Source organism: Mustelus asterias, chromosome 7 (assembly GCF_964213995.1).
Source record: "Mustelus asterias chromosome 7, sMusAst1.hap1.1, whole genome shotgun sequence".
In the NCBI taxonomy this organism is placed as follows: domain Eukaryota; kingdom Metazoa; phylum Chordata; class Chondrichthyes; order Carcharhiniformes; family Triakidae; genus Mustelus; species Mustelus asterias.
This window is the reverse complement of record NC_135807.1, coordinates 11,745,909-11,757,633: the sequence shown is the minus strand read 5'-3', so window position 1 is coordinate 11,757,633 and position 11,725 is coordinate 11,745,909.

The following is an 11,725-nucleotide window of genomic DNA, read 5'->3' as shown; positions in this document are numbered from 1 at the left end:
TTCCCTCAGAGAAGAGTGAGGTGGCACAGTGGTTAGCACTGCTGCCTCACAGCACCAGGACCCGGGTTCCATTCCAGCCTTGGGTGACTTTGTGTATGTGTGGAGTTTGCAGGTCCTCCCCATGTCTGCGTGGGTTTCCTCCGGGTGCTCCGGTTTCCTCCCACAGGCCAAAGATGTGCAGGTCAGGTAGATTGGTCATGCTCAACTATCCCTCAGTGTCCAAAGAATCATAGAATCCCTACAGTGCAGAAAGAGGCCATTCGGCCCATCGAGTCTGCACAGACAAAAGTCCCACCAGGCCCTAACCCCGTAACCCCAATAATTAACCCCGTTAATCCCTCCAACCTACGCATCCCGGGACACTGAGGGACAATTTAGCATGGCCAATGCACCTAACCCACACATCTTTGGACTGTGAGAGGAAACCGGGGCACCCGGAGGAAACCCAGAGGTGGCACGGTGGCACAGTGGTTATTACTGCTACCTCACAGCTTCAGAGGTCTGGATTCGATTCCCGGCTTGGGTCACTGCCTGCGTGGTGTTTGATGTGAAGTTGCCGGTGTTGGACTGGGGTGGGCACAGTAAGAAGTGTCACAACACCAGGTTAAAGTCTAACAGGTTTATTTGGTAGCACGAGCTTTCAGAGCGCTTCTCCTTCATCCAAAAGCTCATGCTACCAAATAAACCTGTTGGACTTTAACCTGGTGTTGTTAAAACTCTCACGAGGTGCATTGGCCATGCTAAATTCTCCCTCAGTGTACCCGGATAGATGCTGGAGTGTGGCAACTCGGGGATTTTCACAGTAACCTTATTGAGGTGTTAATGTAAGCCTACTTGTGACTAATAAATAAAAATAACTTGAAAAAAAACCCACACAGACACGGGGAGAACGTGCAAACTCTACACAGACAGTGACCCAAGCCGGGAATCGAACCCAGGTCTCTGGAGCTGTGAGGTAGCAGCGCTAACCACTGTGCCGGGGTGCTGCCCGTGCAGTTTGGTGGATTGACCATGCTAAATTGCGCCTTAATGTCGAAAGATGTGCAGGTAAATGTGTGGGTTAGAGGTGAAGGTAGCTTGGATAAGATAATGAGGGCTTGGATAATATACTCTGTCAGGGAGTCAGTGCAGACTCGATGGGCCAAATGACCTCCTTCTGCACTGTCGGGATTTGATGATTCTGTGAGCGCAACTAAACCTGACAGGCCTAAAATTCCAATTCAGCTGGAAAAATTGTGAAGAGCATTTTATTTTCCGACGACTTGTTCTCACGTTGCAGGAGTTTGAGATGCAGAAACAACAGTCCCCTGGGCCGTGTGCTGCTGCTCTGTGGTGACTGCGGAACTTTAGCTGAATGAGAAACTGGGGAGGGAGAGAGGGAAGAGAGAGGAAGAATTGGAGAAAACAAAACAGTAACAGACTGTGGTATCCGGTAACTTTATTTCACAGCTCTTTTGTTTGACGATGCTTTCGTGTGCTTGTTTTAATTCAGGACGTTCCCTCCTTTCTGACTGAAGCATCGCTCTGTGGATAGAATGGTGAGATGCGCAGGCAGACAAGATCACAGGCGCTGCGTATTCCGGATCTCCGAAATTAAAGAGAGAAAGCCCTGGAAATGGTCAGCAGCTCTGGAACCATCTGTGGAGATAGAAAGAGAGTTAATGAGTGGTATTCATAGAATCACAGAATCGCACAGTGCAGAAGAGGCCCTTCTGCCCATCGAGTCTGCGCCGACACGCGAGAGGCACTTGAACTCCCACCTAATCCCATCTACCAATAATTGGCCCATAGCCTTGAAGTGTGTCACCTCACACTTTTCAAATTTAAGTTCCACTAATCTGTCCACTTGACCATTCCGTCTCTATCTTCTTGGAGCCTCATTGTAAACCACCTGGCCAATCTTTGCATCATTCGCGAACTTACCAGTCCTACCCCCCCCATCACATAGTCATCAATGTCATTTACAGAAATGATGAATAATAGGGGGCCCAGCACAGATCCCTGTGGTACGCCACTGGACACTGGCTTCCAGTCACTGAAGCAGCCTTCTGTCATCACCCTTTGTGTTCTGCAACTGGGCCAATTTTGAATCCACTTTATCAAATTACCCAGTATCCCATGTGAATTTACCTTCTTTCCAAGTCTTGCATGTGGGACCTTGTCAAAGGCTCTGCTGAAATCCATTCCAACCACCCCCCCTCCAACCACCCCCCCAGTACCCCCCCACCCCTCAACACAGCGTGCTTTGTGGTGACGGAGGTGGTCTACCATTGGCCCCGTTACTGTCAACAGGGCTTCACACTGTTCGCACCCTCCATGGTGGGGCGGGGGCGGGTGATGAGGGGGGTTGAAGCCGAGGTTGGCGCGGGGTGGGGAGGAGGGTGTACGGGGGTGGGGGCTGGAAGATCACGCTGGCGGGAATGGTCGGAGAATCCCACCCAATGTTTCAGGACAATGACCTTTCAGGGGAATTGGGCTTTTAATCGGGTATTAAAAGCAAGCGTAAAGTTTGGGGAGGGGGGAGCGAGGGAAGGAGGGGGAGGAAGAACAAAATGGAAAGTTTTTGTTCGGGTGCAAGAAGGAGAGATTAAGTTCAGAATTCTCCGATTCCATCCGTGTCCGTCCCACTCCGAGTGAGAACCGGAGAACTTGGCATTCCAGCAACACCGGAGAATCCTAAACGCGAACGAGGTGGGTGATTTTCGGCCTAAAAGACAAAAGGAGTTCATGGTGCCAGGCTAATGGAAGCGGTAATGGGACAAGTAAAGAAACAGGTGTGAATAGAGGAGGTGCGAATGGTGGGATGGTGGGCATAGTGGCACGGTGGCACACTTGTTAAGCACTGCTGCCTCACAGTGCCAGGGACCCGGGTTCAATTCCCGGCTTGGTTCCCCGTTCGTGCGGAGTCTGCGTGGGTTTCCTCCGGGTGCTCCGGTTTCCTCCCACAGTCGGAAAAATATCCTGGTTAGGTGCATTGTCCATGCTAAATTCTCATTCAGTGTACCTGAACAGGTGCCGGAGTGTGGTGACTAGGGGATTTTCACAGTAACTTCATTGCGGTGTTAATGTAAGCCTACTTGTGACTAATAAATAAACTTTAGCTGCCATTCGAAAGCGACAAAAAATCAAAACCGGGAAAGAAAATGGGAGCAGAGATTACGGTCTGAAATTGTTGAACTCTGCGTGGACCTCAGTGTCTAATTGAAAGGTGAGGTGATGCTCTTCAAGCTTATATTGGACTTCACTGCAACATTCAGGAGATCAAGGACAGGGATATTAGCGTGAGGGTAAGTTGGAGAACAGCTTCTTCGCTGGCTGGGTCAGCATTTGTTGCTGGTCCCTAACTGTCCTCCATTTCAGAGGGCAGTTGAGAATCAACCACATTTCTGTGGCTCTGGAGTCACATGTAGACCAGACCGGGTAAGGACGGCAGATTTCCTTCCCTAAAAGGACAATAGTGAACCAGATGGATTTTTCTGACAATCGACAATGGCTTCATGGTCATCACTAGATGTTTAATTCCAGATTTTTTTTAGTGAATTCAAATTTTACCATCTGCCGTGGCAGGATTTGAGCCCAGGTCCCTAGCTCTGGATTACTAGTCCAGTGACAATTCTACTGCGGCACGGTGGCACAGTGGTTGGCACTGCTGCCTCACAGCTCCCGGGACCCAGGTTTGATTCCCAGTTTGAGTCACTGTTTGTGTGGAGGTTGCGCACTCTCCCTGTGTCTGCGTGGGTTTGCTCTGGATGCTCCGGTTTTCTCCCACAGTCCAAAAGTTGTGTGGGTTAGGTTGATAGTGTGGAGTGGCCGGCGTTGGACTGGGGTGGGCACAGTAAGAAGTCTCACAACACCAGGTTAAAGCCCAACAGGCTTATTTGGCAGCACGAGCTTTTGGAGTCTTGCTCCTTCATCAGGTGAGTGAGGACTTGTGTTCACAAACAGGATGTATACAGACACAAATAGAGACAGACACACCAAAAGCAATATGCCCTGTTTGTGAACACAAGTCCTCACTCACCAGATAAAGGAGCGAGACTCCAAAATCTTGTGCTGCCAAATAAGCCTGTTGGACTTTAACCTGTTGTTGTGAGACTTCTTACTTAGGTTGATGGGCCGTGCTAAATTGCCCCTTAGGTTAGAGGGATTAATGGGGTAAATATGTGGGGTTACAGGGATAGGGCCTGGGTGAGATTGCTCTTGGTGCGGACTCGATGGGCCGAATGACCTCCTTCTGCATTGTAGGGATTCTATGATTCTATGATGACAGTGCCACTTCCTTCCCCTTTGGACACTGAGAGGAGGCTACCTGCAGCAAAAGGCGCTGGAGGAGATGCCTCTCTCCAGTGTATGGGTGTAGACCACCATAGATCAGTTAGTGTTAGAGGTTTACTGCCATCAGGTTCCCTTTCCTTGCAAATGCATAGAGTTTATTTAGGAGCATTTAAGGAGTTAAGATAAGAAAATGGTGCAAGAAAGCCTGAGATCACTCTCCTGGCAGGCTCCCAATTTAAATGTAAGAATACCTGTGGGAGTATTATGGTAATATGGTTACGTTACTGGACTATTAAACATGAGGCCTGTATTAATAATTGAAAGAACAGGAATTCATATCCTACCTTCGCCAATTTGAAGGTTTGAATCAGGATTTACAAAAAAGATTTTGGAAAGTACGAACTGGCATCTGTAAAAGTGTTCTTAAAACCCAAGTGGGAAATTGTTCATGTCCTGTGGGGAAGGAAGTTTGCCATCTTCATCCAGACTGGTTTAAACATGACTCCAGTCACACACTGAAGCATTAGGGGGAATTTTCCTGTCCCGCTAGCCACGGGAATTGTAGCAGGGGAGGGAGGGGGCACGAACTATGCAAAGTTCCACTGACCTCAGGCGGGATTTTCCGGTTTTAGGGTGAGCGCGGCCGGAAAATCCCATCCGTAGAGTCTCAGAGATATACAGCACGTAAACAGGCCCTTCGGCCCAACTTGCCGATGCCCACCAGGTTTCATAGAGAATTCATAGAATCCCTACAGTGTAGAAGGAGGCCGTTCGGCCCATCGAGCCTGCACCAACAACAATCCCATCCAGGCTCTATCCCCATAACCCCATGCACTTACCTTAGCTCATCCCCCTGACACTAAGGGGCAATTTAGCATGGCCAACAAACCTAACCCATACCCGGAGGAAACCCACACAGACATGGGGAGAATGTGCAAACTCCACACAGACAGTGACCCAAACCGGGAATCGAACCTGGGGTCCCTGGCGCTGTGAGGCAGCAGTGCTAACCACTGTGCCACCATGTCACCCACTCACTGACCTGGAATTCAGTTTCCTAAACTGAACTAGCCCATTTGCCCATGTTTGGCCCATATCCCTCTAAACCTTCCCCATCCATGTACCCGTCCAAATGTTTTTTAAATGCCGTAATTGTACCCGCCTCTACCACCTCCTCCTGGCAGCTCACTCTGTACACGCACCACCCTCTGCGTGAGAAAGTTGCCCCTCAGGTCCCTTTTAAATCTCTCTCTCCTCACCAAGGTGCCACTGGAGAGTGGCCATTTCTTGCAAGCCATCCCCAGCACATCCTCGAATTCTATCTTCTACTCTCGTTCTATGCTGTGAAGGGTTTGTCAAATGAGGAGCACTTGAGGAGTCTGAGTCTATACTCGATGGATTTAAAAAGATGAGGGGAGGATCTAATTGGATCTTGCAGAATACTGAGAGGCCAAGATAGAGTGGATGTGGAGAGGATGTTTCCACTAGTGGGAGAGACTAGAACTCGAGGGCACAACCTCAGAGTGAAGAGATGCTCCTTTAAAACTGAGATGAGGAGGAATTTCTTTGGCCAGAGGGCAGTGAATCTGTGGAACTCATGCCACAGAAGGCTGTAGAGGCCAGGTCATTGAGACAGAGATCGATAGGTTCTTGATTAATAAGCAGATGAAGTGTTACGGGGAGAAGGCAGAAGAATGGGGATGAGAATCATATCAGGCATTATTGAATGGCGGAGCAGACTCATTGGGCCGAATGACCTAATTCCACTCCTATATCTTATGGTCTTATGAAACTCTACTCTAACACTTATAAACTCTCTACCTCTCCTCTATTAAGTTGATCTTTCTCTACACCCTAGCTATGACTGTAACTCTACATTCTACACCCTTTCCTTTCCTTCTCTGTGAACGGTATGTTTTGTCTGCATAGTGCACAAGAAACAATACTTCTTACTGTATACTAATACATGTGACAATAATAAATCAAATCAATCAAAACCTTAAACCTATGCCCTCTAGTTCTGGTCTCCACTTCCCTGGGGAAAAGACCTGAGCTCGTGCTTTACTCTTAGTTGTTCAACTGATGCGATCCAACAAGGGTCTCATTTGTACTAAACTGTTATACTGATTCAAGAAGACAGCCCACTACCAACCTCCCAGGGTAATCGGGGATAGGCAATAAATGTCAGGTTTACTAATGACATTCACATCACCAGAACACCCACCCATTGACTCTGTCTACACTTCCCGCTGCCTCAGCAAAGCAGCCAGCATAATTAAGGACCCCACACACACCCCGGACATTCTCTCTTCCACCTTCGGGAAAAAGATGCAAAAGTCTGAGGTTACGTACCAACCTACTCAAGAACAGCTTCTTCCCTGCTGCTGTCAGACTTTTGAATGGACCTACCTCGCATTAAAATTGATCTTTCTCCACGCCCTAGCTATAACTGTAACACTACATTCTGCACTCTCTCGTTTCCTTGTCTATGAACGGTATGCTTTATCTGTATAGCGCGCAAGAAACAATACTTTTCACTGTATGTTAATACATGTGACAATAATAAATCAAATCAAACCAAATCAAATCAAATAACAGAAATAATGCAGCTAAGTTTTGCAGACAACTTGGCCTATATAAAAAAATCTAAATATATATCATTGAAGCTCAAATATGCAAGTCTTTGCATCAAAGTCGGGCTATTGAACATTCTTGGAAATATACATTAATCAGGATCCACTCCACCCCCCATTCTGCTGTGGCATGCTTGCCAGTGGCGTAGGATCTCACCATTGGCAGCCGGCAGGATCTTCCAGTCCTGTGTTTTGAATGGTTTTCCTGACCCGCTGCTGTGGAACCCGACATAGGGGGTCACCTTTGGTCGGATCAGAAATTCCCATCAGCAGGAAGGGCTGAAAAATCCGGCCCATTCCTTGCATCATTTCCTATTTATAGTTACAGTTTTTGCGGGCGGCACTGTGGCACAGTGATTAGCACTGCTGCCCGGGACCCGAGTTCGATTTCGGCCTTGGGTCACTGTCTGTGTGGAGTTTGCACATTCTCCCCGTGTCTGCATGGAATTCCTCCGGGTGCTCTGGTTTCCTCCCACACTCCAAAGATGTGCGGGTTAGCTGAATTGGCTGTGCAAAATAAAGTTTATCCATTAGTGTCACAAGTAGACTTGCATTAATGCTGTCAGAAGTTTCACAACACCACATCATGGCTACATTAACGCTGCAATGAAGTTACTGTGAAAATCCCCTCGTCGCCACACTCCTGTTCGGGTACACTGAGGGAGAATTTAGCAGGGCCAATCCACATAACCAGCACGTCTTTTGGACTGTGGGAGGAAACCGGAGCACCCTGAGGAAACACATACAGAGACAGGGAGAATGTGCCGATTTCGCACAGACAGTGACCCAAGCCGGTAACCGAACCTGGGTCCCTGGTGCAGTGAGGTGTCCCAAGTTGGTGTCGGTTGGGGGAATTAGCCGGGTATATTTGTGGGGTTACGGGGATAGGATCTGGGTGAGATGCTCTGTCAGAGGGTCAGTCCGGGCTTGATGGGCCGAATGGCCTCCTTTTGCACTGTAACACTTCTATGATTCTATTCTAGTTTTTCTGGTTATGCATTCAGAATGTGTGCCACGATCTACAGTCACAATACTCCTTTGAAAGAACGGTTAAGCTTTGCAATTCTCTTCTTTCTTTTGAATAAACTATGTCGATCAGAAGACGGCACACTGCCTCATCACTGAACAATTGCTGTCCATGCTCTTGTTTCATGACATTTACTGGTTGTAACACAGTCCTGTGGCATTTTCAAAAGGGGTCGTCTATGTAATCAAAAAACGTTATTGAGTTGTCTGCTCTTTAATCTTTTCTTTAAACCCAAGGCACAATTCAATTCTGATGGAGAACGAGGTTCAGGTTTTTACCCCGAGTATCAACAGGATTAATTGTGGAGGTGGCGACGGAGTGGTGTGCAGTGTGAGAGACGTGTTCACTTTGGGGAATTAAATTGACTTGGATCGTGGAAGACAGTTCCTGCATCAGTTTGACAGCAAGGTAGGAAGACCGGATTCTTAAAATGGTCCATGAGATTATTACCTGGAGGGAGCTTTGAAGGAGGCTACAGTGTCCTATGCATAATTTCAGGCTTGAATTGCCTGAATTCAGACTGACGCCGGATATGTTACGGGGCTTTTGAAAGATCTACTGATGATAATTTATCCCACTCAGTGACAACTGACCGTTTGTCGACCAGATGAGGGATTTGGGAAGATGTGGGGGAGAATTGGATTCTACATTGTGCTCAGGATAACGATTTGCATTTTGATGGGAGTGAAAAAAATATAGTATGGCAGTTAAGCTGAGTAACACCATTGCACAAACAACTTTTGTAGCATAGAATCCCTACAGTACAGATGGAGGCCATTCGGCCCATCAAACCTGCACCAACAACAATCCCACCCTATCCCTGTAACCCCACATATTTATCCTGGTAATTCCCCCTTCCCCCCGCAAACCTAGGGTCAATTTAGCGTGGCCAATCAACCTAACCGGCACATCTTTGGGCTGTGGGAGGAAACCGGAGCACCCGGAGGAAACCCACGCAGACACGGGGAGAATGTGCAGACTTCACACAGACACTGACCCAAGCCAGAATCGAACCCAGATCCCTGGCACTGTGAGGCTGCAGTGCGAACTACTGTGCCACCATATCGTTAACAAGTTTCTTTGAAACTTTAAATAGGTAGGGTGGATAGTCAGAAGCTTTTTCCCAGGGTGAATGGCTCGCGTAGAAGAGGGCACCGATTTAAGGTGAGAGGAGGGAAAGTTCAGGGGAGATGTTCGGGGAAGGTTTTTCACACAGAGAGTGGTGTGTGCCTGGAAAGCACTGTCAATGGAGATGGTGGAAGCGGGTACATTAGCAATATTCAAGGTGTATCTTGATAGACACAAGAACGGGAGGTGAACAGAGGGATAGAAACCACATAACAGCACAGGCTTGGTGGGCCGAAGGGCCTGTTCCTGTGCTGTATTGTTCTTTAACCAAAAGAGAAAACGCTGGAAAATCGCAGCAGGTCTGGCAGCTGAAAATCTAAAGTTATTAAATTCGATGTTGAGACTGGAAGGCTGTAACGTGCCGAGCTGGAAGATGAGATGCTGTTCCTCCAGTTTGAGTTGAGTTTCACTGGAACGTTGCAGCAGGCCAAGGACAGACATGTGGGCATGGGAGCAGGATCGTGTGTTAAAATGGCGAGCAACCGGAAGGTCAGGGCCCTGATTGCGCACAGAGTGAAGATGCTCAGCAGAGCGATCACCCAGTCTACGCTTGGTCTCTCCGATATAGAGGAGACCACATTGGGAGCAGCAAATGCAATAGACCAAATTGAAAGGGGTGCTAGTGAAACGCTGCTTAACCTGGAATGAGTGTTTTGGACCTTGAATGGTGAGCATGGAAGAGGTAAAGGGACACGGCGTTACACCTTCTGCGATTGCATGGGAAGGTGCCATGAGTGACGGGAGAGGTGTTGGGTATAGTGGAGGGGTGGACTAGGTTATCCCGGAGGGGACGGTCTCTGTGGAATGCTGACAGAGGGAGTGAAGGGAAGATGTGTTTGGTGGTGGCATCACGCTGGAGTTGGCGAAAATGGCGGAGGATTATGCTTTGCATGCGGAGGCTGGCGGGGTGAAATGTGAGAACAAGAGGGACTCTATCCTTGTTCTGGGAGGGAGGGGAGGGGGTGAGGGTCATGGCGCGGGAGATGGACCTCATGCTGTTGAGGGTCCTGTCGACAACTGTAGGTGGGAATCCATTTTTCTTTGCTCCTTGTTCTTTGTTCTTTTGTTCTTTAGCAGAGGTCAAAATAATTGGGTAAGTGTCTCCATTGAATATTGGAGAAATTTCCAAACATAAATTCAAACAATAATGTGATCTATAATTGTGATCGGTCTGTCCGAACTGTTTTGGTTGGTCATTTTTGGATGTGTGAGTTGGGGAGGTAGAGATCTCGGGGTACAGGTTCATAGCTCCTTGAAAGTGGAGTCACAGGTGGAGAGAGTGGTGAAAAAGGCATTCAGAGTGCTTGGTTTCATTGGTCAGAACATTGAATACTGGGACATCTTGTTGAAGTTGTACAAGACATTGGTAAGGCCACACTTGGAATACTGTGTACAGTTCTGGTCACCCTAATATAGAAAGGATATTATTAAATTAGAAAGAGTGCAGAAAATATTTACGAGGATGCTACCGGGACTTGATGGTTTGAGTTATAAGGAGAGGCTGGATAGACTGGGATTTTTTTCTCTGGAGCGTAGGAGGCTGAGAGATGATCTTATAGAGGTCTATAAAATAATGAGGGGCACAGATCAGCTAGATAGTCAATATCATTTCCCAAAGGTAAGGGAGTCTAAAACTAGAGGGCATAGATTTAAGGTGAGAGGGGAGAGATACAAAAGGGTCCAGAGGGGCAATTTTGTTCACACAGAGGGTGGTGAGTGCCTGGAACAAGCTGCCAGAGGTAGTAGTAGAGGCGGGTACAATTTTGTCTTTGAAAAAATATTTAGACAGTTACATGGGTAAGATGGATATAGAGAGATACGGGCTAAATGTGGGCAATTGGGATTAGCTTAGGGGTTTAAAAAAAAGGGCGGCATGGACAAGTTGGGCCGAAGGGCCTGTTTCCATGCTGTAAACCTCTATGACTCTATGACCTCAATGCTACAACAAAGTTTTAAAATGTACAATGAACCAATCATCATCCTCCAGGCACAGAAGAAGGGAGCTTGTAAAAAAAGTAAAAATAATTTATGTTATTGAGGCACTGGGTGGGATTTTCCAGGAACCCACCAACACACACACACCCACCCAGCCACACTGACACACGCACACACGCACACACTGACACACTGACACACGCACACACTGACACACGCACACACTGACACACGCACACACTGACACACGCACACACTGACACACGCACACACTGACAGACGCACACTCTGACACACGCACACACTGACACACGCACACACTGACACACGCACACACTGACACACGCACACACTGACACACGCACACTCTGACACACGCACATATACATTCTTGAGTTGTATTTTAGATGAGATCAGATGGCTGGGTACAGATATCAGGTTTATAGAGTCAGATACCAGGATTATTGGAGGATTCCCTCAAAGAGATGGGCAGGTCAAAAGGTGAGGAACTTGTCTTTTTTTTCACAATGGTTCAATTTCTTTACAGGTCGGCTTGGATTTAGTGATCAGGCGAGGAAGGTTTTTTGATATTGCGGCTTTCTGCTCTTAAAGGCAAAGTTGCCACCGTATTTTTTGCAGGTGCTGTGACTTATTATTTCAAGAGTGCTCAGGTCTTTCTGAGTCTTTGGATAATAAAAAACATTCAAGCCAATTTTGGCCACATGAC